Source organism: Chrysochloris asiatica, unplaced genomic scaffold, assembly GCF_000296735.1.
Source record: "Chrysochloris asiatica unplaced genomic scaffold, ChrAsi1.0 scaffold00009, whole genome shotgun sequence".
Taxonomy (NCBI): domain Eukaryota; kingdom Metazoa; phylum Chordata; class Mammalia; order Afrosoricida; family Chrysochloridae; genus Chrysochloris; species Chrysochloris asiatica.
The window spans coordinates 816,802-827,092 of NW_006408527.1; the positions used below are offsets into that span (position 1 = coordinate 816,802).

The window sequence follows — 10,291 nt, forward strand, 5'->3', positions numbered from 1 at the left end:
AATAAGGTAATATCTTCAAAGTATACTGTTAATTAAAAAAAAAGAAAAAAAGTACAGAGTTGTTGTTTGTTGTTTCGTGCCATTGAGTCAGTTCCGACCAATACCGACCCTGTATAAGCTTTCCAAGGAGTGGCTGGTGAGCTTGAACTGCCGACCTTACAGTTCAAAGGTCTTTGCAGTCTGGCGCATTAATCACAGCACCACACTAGGACTCCAAACATTTGTACATTTCCTTGTGTATTATGTAGGCTGTTTCCAGAAGTATATATAAGAATTTAGTAACTTACTAGCTCTTAGAAGAGAAATAAATGGTTGGGAAACAGAAGTGGAAAGAGACTTAATTTTCTCATAAGTTCTTTTGTATCATTTAAATTTTGTACCAGGCATATGTATAAATATTACCCATTAAAAAATTAGCTGTTATTTTTAAATCTGATTGAGTTGGCATCAACTCATAGTGATTTTATGCACAACAGAAGGAAATACTGCCCAGTTCTGCCCCATCCTCAAAATTGTTACATTTGAACCCATTGCTGCTGCCTTTGTGTCAGTCATCTCTTTGAAAGACTTCCTCTGTTTTGCTAACCCTCTATTTTCTTACGCATGCTGCCCTTCTCTAGCGACTGGTCCCTCCTGACAACACATCCTATATATGCTTACTTCTTAGGGTCAGTTCGTTCATACTTCTTCCAAAACAGATTTGTTTGTTCTGGAAGTCCATGGTACTTTCAGTATTCTTCACTAACACCATAATTCAAATTCTTGATTCTTCTTTGTTCTTCTTTATTCATTATCCAACTTTCAGATGCATATGAGGTGATTGAAAGTACCAAGGTTTGGTTCATGTGCACTTTAATCCAGTCATTTGGTGTGGTAGTTGTCTTCCAAATTTCTTGTCATAGACTACCAGTTTGTTGAAAGATTTCAATTTGTAAATTCTTGGAGTCTTGTTTTTGTCAGTAACTTCAGTGCAGCTTGGAGCGCTTCCTTAAATACCACATGTTCTTGATCATATAATACCTCTTGAAATGGTTGAACATTGACCAATTCTTTTTAGTACAGTGACTGCATTCTTTCCATCTTCTTTTGGTACTTTCTGTGTTGTTCAATATTTTATTCATAGAATTCTTCAATATTGCAACTTAAGACTTTAATTTCTTTTCCAGCTCTTTCTGTATGAGAAATGCTGAGTGTATTAATGCCTTTTAGTTTTCTAACTCTAGGTGTTTGCACATTTCATTATAATACTTTTTCTTCTTGAGCTCTTTTCAAATTTTCTTCTCAACTCTTTAACTTCATCATTTCTTCCAGTTTCTTTAGCTTGTTTATGTTCAGGAGCAAGATTCAGTCTCTTATGACATCCATGTTGGTCATTTCTTTCTTAACTGTCTTTTCAATAACCTTTTGCTTTCTTCATGTTTAATGCTCTTGATATTGTCCCAGAACTCCTCTGGTCTTCAGCCATTAGTGTCTAATGCGTCAAATTTGTTCTTGAGATAGTCTATAAATTAAAGTGGGATATATTCAAGGTCACAGTTTGGCTCCTGTGGACTTGCATTGATTTTCTTCAATTTCAATCTGGACTTGCATATGAACAACTTATAGTCTGTTCCACATTCTGCCCCTCATCTTGTTTTGACTGATGAAGTTGAGTTTCTCCATGGTCTCTTTCCACAGATGTAGTCAGCTAGATTCCTCTGTATTCCATCTGGTGAGGTGCACATGTATATTCACTGTTTGTTTTGTTGAGAAAAGTTATTTGTAATGAATAAATCATTGGTTATATGAAAGTCTATCATTCAAGAATTTTTCTTGTCACCAAGTCCATATTTACCAACTACTGATCATTCCTCTTTCTTTCAAATTTTTGCATTCCAGTCACCATTAATTATTAATGTATCTTGATTGAATATTTGATCAAGTTTAGACTGAAGAAATTAAGAGAATTCTTCAATTTCTTTATCATTTACTCAGTGGTTGGTGCGTAAATTTAAATACTAGTTATATTATCTGATTTTTCTTGTAGGTTCGTGGATATTATATTATCACAGACAGCTTTGTACTTCAAGATAGATTTAGAAATGTTCTTTTTGATAATTAATATTAAACCATTCTTCTTCAATATGTCGTTCCTGGCAAAGTAAGCCATAATATTATTGTTTTTTTTAAGTGGCCATTATTAGTTCATTTCAGCTCATTAATGTGTAGGATATCCAGTTTTATGTGTTCTATTTCTTTTTTGGCGACTTTCAATTATCCTATAATCATAGTGCATACATTTCATACTTGGATTATTAATGGATATTTGCAGCTGTTTGTTCTCATTTTAAGTTGTGCTACATCATCAAATGAGGTCTAAAAAGTTTTGCACAAACCACATCATTAAGGTCAATTCACTTTGAAGACACAACTCTTCCCCAGTTTAAGTATCTTCCAACCAGTGAGTCTCACCTTCTGGAATTATATCAGACAGTACTCCTCTGCTCTTCCTGTTTTCAGTGATGGACCTTTCAGAAGTGGTCCACCTCTCCTATTTCTTAATCTGTCTTGATCTGGGCTCGGCTGAAATGTGTCCACAATGGGTGACTCTGGTGATATTTCAAACACTGGAGGCATTACTTCCAGCATCACAGCAACACACAAGCCACCATAGTATGGCAAACTAAGAGGCAAGTGGTATGCTTTTAAAATAAAATTACTATAAAGCAGAGTAATAGGAATATTAAGGAAATTTGGGAAATAATGTCAAGAAAAAAAAAATGCTCACAATTTTACCTACCAGAGATAATCTCTCATTAATCTGTAGTTTTTTCATTTATAATCTTCAGATTTTTTTTTTTGCTAATACAGATGTAGGATATAACTGAGATCCTAGTGTTTTATAATCTTTTATCATTTTATAGTACATAGTCAGCATATTACCAAATCACTAAATTATTTTCTAAATCATGATTAAATGGCTGTATATTATTTTCAAGTAATATTTCATAATATGTTGACTAAATCCATACTAAATTTGTAATGTTTCTAGTTTTTTCTACCTTAATTATCACTGTACTCACTATAATCCTTCAATACAGGTTTTGTGTGCATTTTCACTTCCTTCAAATTAATCCCCCCAATTTTCCATGTATTACTTAAAATGATGAATTCCTTCTGTCCTATTTTGTAATACTTTATGGATGTTTGTCGTCTACTGAAGCCCTTATTTCAGTTATTTTTCTGTTTTTGTTACATGTATATTTTGTTGTTGGTGTTGTTAAGTGCCATCAAGTGAGTTCTGACTCATAGTGACCTTGTATAGGATTTCTGAGGAGCGGCTTGTGAGTTTGAGCCACTGACCTTGTGGTTCAAACCAATCTTACAATTCAGCACATTATCCCACAGTGCTACATTTTAGTACCCTGTTAATGGTGGTGGTGGTGGTGGTGGGGTTAAGGTACCCTGGTGCCGCAGTAGTGAAACATTCAGTAGTTTAAACTCACCAGATGATCCATGGGAGAAAGTTGTGGCAGTTTGCTGCCATAAAAATTTAGAGTCTTGGAAACCTTGTGGGCCTGTTGTACTTTGTCCTGTGAGGTCTCTATGACTCAGAATTGACTAAACTGCAATGATTTGTGGTTTATGGGTTGCTTTTTTTAATTTGACATTAAAACTCTTCAGCTTGTATTATAGTCAATTCTGGAAATATTTACCATTATGAGTAAGAAAAAAATTATCCTTAGAAAGAAAAAACAAAATCAGAAATATTTTTTTCTCACCCTGAAGAACTTACCAATTTCCTGATATTTTCCTTGATATTTTGTATTTTAAAAGTGTTTTCACATATAGCCCTTTTGAGTCTTTAAAGGTTTAAGCAATTTTATTCCCATTTGGCAGAAGAAGACAGAGATTCTCAAAACTGAATTGACTTGCTTAGAATCGTAAGACTAGATAGAACTTGAATTTTGATATTATAATTTCTGCCTAATGTTCTAATTCCCAAATCAAAAATCTCAACTAGATGTTGAAAGTAAAATAATGATGGCAAATTGTATTAAATTATTAATAGTATTGAATGTCATCAAAATATTATATAACATTGATGTCTTGATGACATTATTAATGCATTCTTAAAGACAACATGTCAATTAGTGTCTTTTAGTCAAATGTTAGTTGTAGTTTTTAAATTTTAAAGCAAATCTACTGATTTTAAATGGGAACTGTCTCATGTACTCATAATTTGAGGAGAAAAATGTAGAATTTATAGGTCTTCAGAGAATAGTATTGATAGGAGACAGACCATTTCTTCAAAATCAGTAAAGAATGTAAACTGGAATTTAATGTAAACTGGAGTTTTTATGACTCTCCTAATACATGACCTGGTACCATTCTGTTTCAATTAACTATGGACATTAAAGAATGATATATCCTTTTAATGTGCTCACAGAAATAGTAGATTTACTTTGTAATGACTGCTCACTATTGTGCCTGAGGTAGTGAAAATGAAAGAAATGTTTATGTAGATGGCCTTTGAAGATTACTTAGAAATAAAGCCTAAAGACGCTGGAAGAAAATATTTTTTAAGAAAACTAATTTATAATTTGTTCATTCATTCATTTATTACATTCATCTATGCATTCATGTATCTTGTTTGGGTATTATAATCAGGCAGAACCTTGTATTTCAGTGTAATGGCATTTGATCAAGGATTGACCTAGTACATATTGACATGTGTTGTTTATGATTGTCTTCTTTTTGTGCCCCTATCATATCATTGAGTATATTCTACTAAAATTAGTGATTTGCATGGTGGTCTTTATCATTATCTAGATTGTGACCACCTTGAGGACAGGAGCTACATCTTTAATCCTGGAAAAGTAAATGAAAAATAGTAGAACAATATTGTTCTTGGGCTGAAGAAAGGAAGGAATCAATTTTTCCATTCATGTGAAAACTAGAGATCTTGTGGAAAATTTATTGGAATATCAGGCTGATTGAGAGATGGAGAGTAATTTATTTGAAACTGATAGCCAGACCTAAGCTAGTCAATGTCACAAGAGTGACATATTTTCCAATGTTTGACATACATTGAGTAGATATCTGCTTCTTATTTTTTTGTATGACTACTTAGTCTATGACAACGCTTAAATGAACATAATTTGTGCAGAGCCCCTGAGTGGTACCATTCCATGACTACAAATATACAAATATGACTCATTTAATTATACTAATGTAGGTAAAAATTGATCATGTATTTTTAACATTCTTAGTATTTATATGAATAAATTCAATGTAATCACAACCACAAGTTTAGTGCATAACTTTTAAAAAGGAAATGGGAAACTTCTAACAAGTATGAGTGAACATCTCAAGACCTAGACAAAGGAATCCAGCTTGCTCTGTCTTATGCTCACATATGATACATTCTGGTCTCATTCAAACCTACCAGAGGAGAAAAAAAGTTTGGCCCCCCAATTTTTTTATTTTCTAATTCCAATTGAGTTTAGAGAAATTTATCACATGCATCCCAAGTTTTAAATAACTATTTTGCAGTGATAGTATTCTTATATTACCTTCTCTATTTTTTTCTTTTCCTTATGTAGAAGTGTATACAAACCCAACATTTCCTAGGGATATACTACAAAATATGTAAATATTTGAAGTTCTATTTCATGTGAAGAGATTGCAAAGTCATTTCTGCATCTTGTCTGGCTCTATTATGCAAAAATCAAGAAGATACAGTTCATAAATTCTATTAGGTAGGAACTCCGGTGTGAAAAAGACTATATAGATAATTTAAAAATATTTTCCCCTCAGCTGAATCATTCCTATCAAGTTAAGGCCAGTTTTTAAAACATATATCAAATAAATGGTTTACATAAAGCTACACACATTTAGTGTAAACTGAGTTCAAACAAACTTTTGAGTAGACATCTCTCAAACACAGCAACTACGGGACTGGTAATCTGAAAAACATTTTCTACAGACAGAAGTTTGGTTTTCATTTTCAAAATCTCTTATTTTGCTTTTAATGATAGCTGTATTCAACTTTATCATTGTCAATAAATAATACAGTTTTCAAAGTTGTGCTGTAAGCAAAATTAGCTCATACATATGAACATTAATCAAACATGAATCAAAAACTTTTATGGAAACATTCAGATTGCCATGTAGAAAATAAACTTTAAAAAATTGTTATCATAAATGGTCTAAAAAAATAATTCATTATAATTTCAGTGATGATGGAGCAATACTCCAAATATAAAGATACTGAGATATGTCAAAGCTAAAGTAAATTATGTAGTTATGTATATTTCTTTTAGATGGTTATAGTAGTATAAGCATTTATATTTTATCAGTACTCTATTTGTTTTATAAGTGATTTATTGAATAATATAATGATGAATCTAAAAAAGTGAGTTTGGGGCCAGTAGTAAAGTGCTAATGCTAATACATTATCCTGTATTTTGTGTCTATAAGTATTTTCTTGCTAACATCTTGATTCTAATTTGTTATTAATCAGTGAAATTTTAGTTGTTCCCTAAATTCATTTTTATTATAAGTAGCTCTGTCTCCATTAAAGGCAATATACCATAATTTGTAATCTTGCACAAATACTCTTTTAAAATAATTTACCATTTTATATCGTAATTTACTGAAGCACTATAAATTAAAGTGGTTTGGAATCATTGGTATATAATAATTAGCTATATCAGATAAATCATGGCATCTCTGAGTTTTAGAAAATATGAACCAGAGCAATATGTAATTCCAGAGAAACTTCTGAAAATATTTGATATGTCTTATTTTCAGTTATATGTCAGCACATAAACTTTATAGTAGATGTATATAACAGATGCCCAATAAATATGTATGAAGTGAATAATTAAAAGATTGATTAAAAGCTATTTCTGAATGTATATGGTAAGCCAAATAATTATGATTCCTTTCACAAGACATTGACTATATTTTTAATTTTGCTGAAAATAATGTAGCCTGAGCTTGATATAATTACCTGATTGAGTTCTGGTGTAGCGCTGGGGGTTAATGCGCTGGACTGTAGAGTCAGTTTGAACCACAAGGTGCGTGATTCAAGCTCACCAGATGCTACTCCGAGACCGTATATAGGATCGCTGTGAGTCGGAACCGACTCAATGGCACTTGACAACAACAAACATTAAAAATGTGTCTCATACCCAATATTTATGATTATTAATTAGTGGTGTGACGTTTAAATAAAAAGAATCAATTAGCCTCTACTCTTTTTGATAATGGTTTAACTTGTTATCTTTCACCTGATCTGTTAATTTTGTTGGGCTGCCGTAACAGATTATCACAAACTGGGTGGCTTAAAATAATACAAATTTGTTTTCTCACAGTGTCAAAGTGTCTGCAAAGTTTTGCTCTTTTTGAATGCCCTGAAGTATGGCGTTTTGGGATGATGCACTGATCCTAAAGGTCAGTTTGAACCACAGGGTTGTTGTTGTTGTTGTTAAGTGTCGTAGAGTAGGTTTTGCCAATGCTGTTCTAACTGACCTTGCTGCCCAGAGCATTATCCTGCACCACACACCAGGACTGAATTTAAGGAACAAGCCCTCTGTTCTTAGCCTAGGAAAACGGCCTTCAGTATTCACAAATCGCTCCTAGTAAACCTTACACAGGGTCACTATGAGTCGGAACTGACTCGATGGCACTTAACAACAACAGCAAAGGAGAATTTGCTCCATGTTGTTCTCTTAGCTTCTGATGTTGTTGACATTTTTGGCATTTCTCCAATGCTTGCTTCTATTGTCACAGAACATTCTCCCAGTGTCTCTGTATATCTCCTCACCATTTCTTAATACAGTCATATTGGATTAAAGGACCACCTGTTAATCCAGGAAGCTGCATTTTAATTTAACTAATTATACCTGCAACAACCCTGTTCCCAAGTAAGGTCATATTCTGAGGTTCTTAGTAGAATTTTGGGGGGAACAGTATTCTATCTGGAGTCCTGCTGTGGAACTGTAGGGTGAGTACTGAACTGCTAACCACAGGTCAAAGGTTCAAACCCACAAGTCACTCCTCAGAAACCCTATACAGAGTCACTATGAGTCAGAACTGATTCGATGGCACTTAACACCAACCTATATAGTGCATATAATGCTTTTAGAGCTATTTTCCTTGTATTAACTTCACAACAACTATGAACCCCAGGTGTGGCATTGTAGGATAAGCACTGGAGCGTGAAACACAAGGTCCAAGTTCGGCAGTTCAAAACCACCAGCTGCTTCTCCAAAATCCTATACAGGAACTGATTCAGAAACACTTAACAACAACAGCGTAATTATAAATCCACTGTCATTGAGTTGACTCTGACTTGCAACACCCTGTAGGACAGAGTGTAACTGTTCCTTAGGATTTCTGAGATTATAAATCTTTCTGAAAGCTGGTTTCTTCATCTATCTACTTCATAGTGGCTGGTAGGTTTCAACATCAGTTAGCAGTTCAATGCTTTACCCTCTGAATGGCATACTTTTTGTTTTGTTTTTCTAACAAATGAGGAAAACAGAGCATATAATTTTTCAGTGACTTACCAATGTTTATACAAGTTGTCAGGAGGGCCTGTCGCTGGAGAAGTTTGGTAAGCTGGAGGATCAGTGAAAAAGAGGAAGACCCCCAGCGAGATGGATTGGCAAAGTGGCAGCATCAGTGGGCTCAAGCGTTGCAACAGTTTTGAGGTTGGCCCAGGATCTGGCAGTGTTTTGTTGTGCTGTGCATAAGGTTGCTATGAGTCAGTACCGACTCGATGGCACCTAACAACAACAATACAAATCAGGACTCTGAACACACACCCAGGTTTGCTGGTTTATTATATTCTGGAGTTTCTTTGTTGTTGTTGTTTTTGTTTTTTCCCTGCACAAAAGCGCTATTCAGTGGTTTTAAAGTTGTGTTGCCTATAAATATATTTGCAATGGGTCTTAGCTTTCCACAATAGTAAGTACATTTTTTTAAAAAAGAAAACAAGCAACAAAAATACCCCTAGCTATGTTTAGTACCAGTTTTATCAGTAAAATCATTCATAATGCTTTTCAATTTGTATAACCCTTGTTTATCCTAGCACTTAAAACTCTAAGAACTGAGTTGTAGAAGTTCAACTAGAAAATTATATTTAGTAGATATGAATAAAAAATAAAAAAGCAAAATCTTCCTCATAGCTTCCATTCAAAGTTCTCTTTAAAGACCTAGGTTTTTTGGTTTTTTTTAGATATTGTGTTTATCTTTGAGTTGATTGTGAATCCCAGCACCCCCATATGTTATAGAACAGGACTGCTCCTTAGGGTTCTATGGTCTGTGATTTTAATGTAGTACATCACCAATCCTATCTTACATGAAAACAATGGGTGGGTTCAAACTACCAATTTCTAGGTTAGCTTTGTTGTTGATATTAAGTGCTATCTCTTAATATCAAGTTGATTACAACTCGTAGTGACCCTGTATAGGGGTTCTGAGTCTATAAATCTTTGCAGGAGCAGAAAGCCTCTTCTTTCTCCCACAGAGTGGCTGGTTGGCTCAAACAGCCAACCTTGTGGTTCACATTCTAGTGCTTATTTCCCCAAACCACCACGCTTCCCTGTAGGTTCTCAGTAAAGTTCAAAACATTTGTACCTCTTAAGAACTACTGATGTAACAAGGAAAATATAAATCACTGTACAAATAAGGACAGGTTCATTTTTATTAATGTTATTACTTGAAGTAACAAATATTTATATGTTGTTGTAAAGTGCCATTGAGTTGGTTCCGACTCATAGCGACCCTGTATAGCGTTTCTGAGCAGTGGCTGATAATCTTGAATCCCCGAACTTGCTGTTCAAATCGACCTTGCAGTCCAGCACATTAACTCACAGTGCTGTACTAGGACTCTACTTAATGTCAGGAGTCCTGGTGTAGTACTGTAAGATTAGCATTACACTACTAACAACTAGGTTGGTATTTCAAACGCACCAGCTGCTCATTGGAAACCCTATATACAATAGCTTTGATTTGGAATCGGTTTAACAACAACAGTAAAAACTTAATGTCAGGTATTATTTTAAATTATTTAAATCTAAGTGTAAAGTTGTTGCTAATATGCAAATTCAAACTAAAGGTGAGGAAAATGAAAACCAGTCTACAAGAGCCAAAATATGACCTTGAATATATCCCACCTGAATTTAAAAAACCATCTGAAGAAGAGATTTGGTACATTAAACACTAAAGACAGAAGACCAGAAGAGTTGTGGGATGACATCAAGATCATCATACATGAAGAAAGCAAAAAGTTATTAAG

General features: G+C 33.9%; 1 protein-coding gene across 1 annotated transcript in view; it reads left to right on the plus strand.

Annotated features, from left to right (window-relative positions):
* USH2A (Usher syndrome 2A (autosomal recessive, mild)) overlaps nt 1-10,291 on the plus strand; it is a 1,370,557-nt gene that overhangs the window by 723,274 nt on the left and 636,992 nt on the right.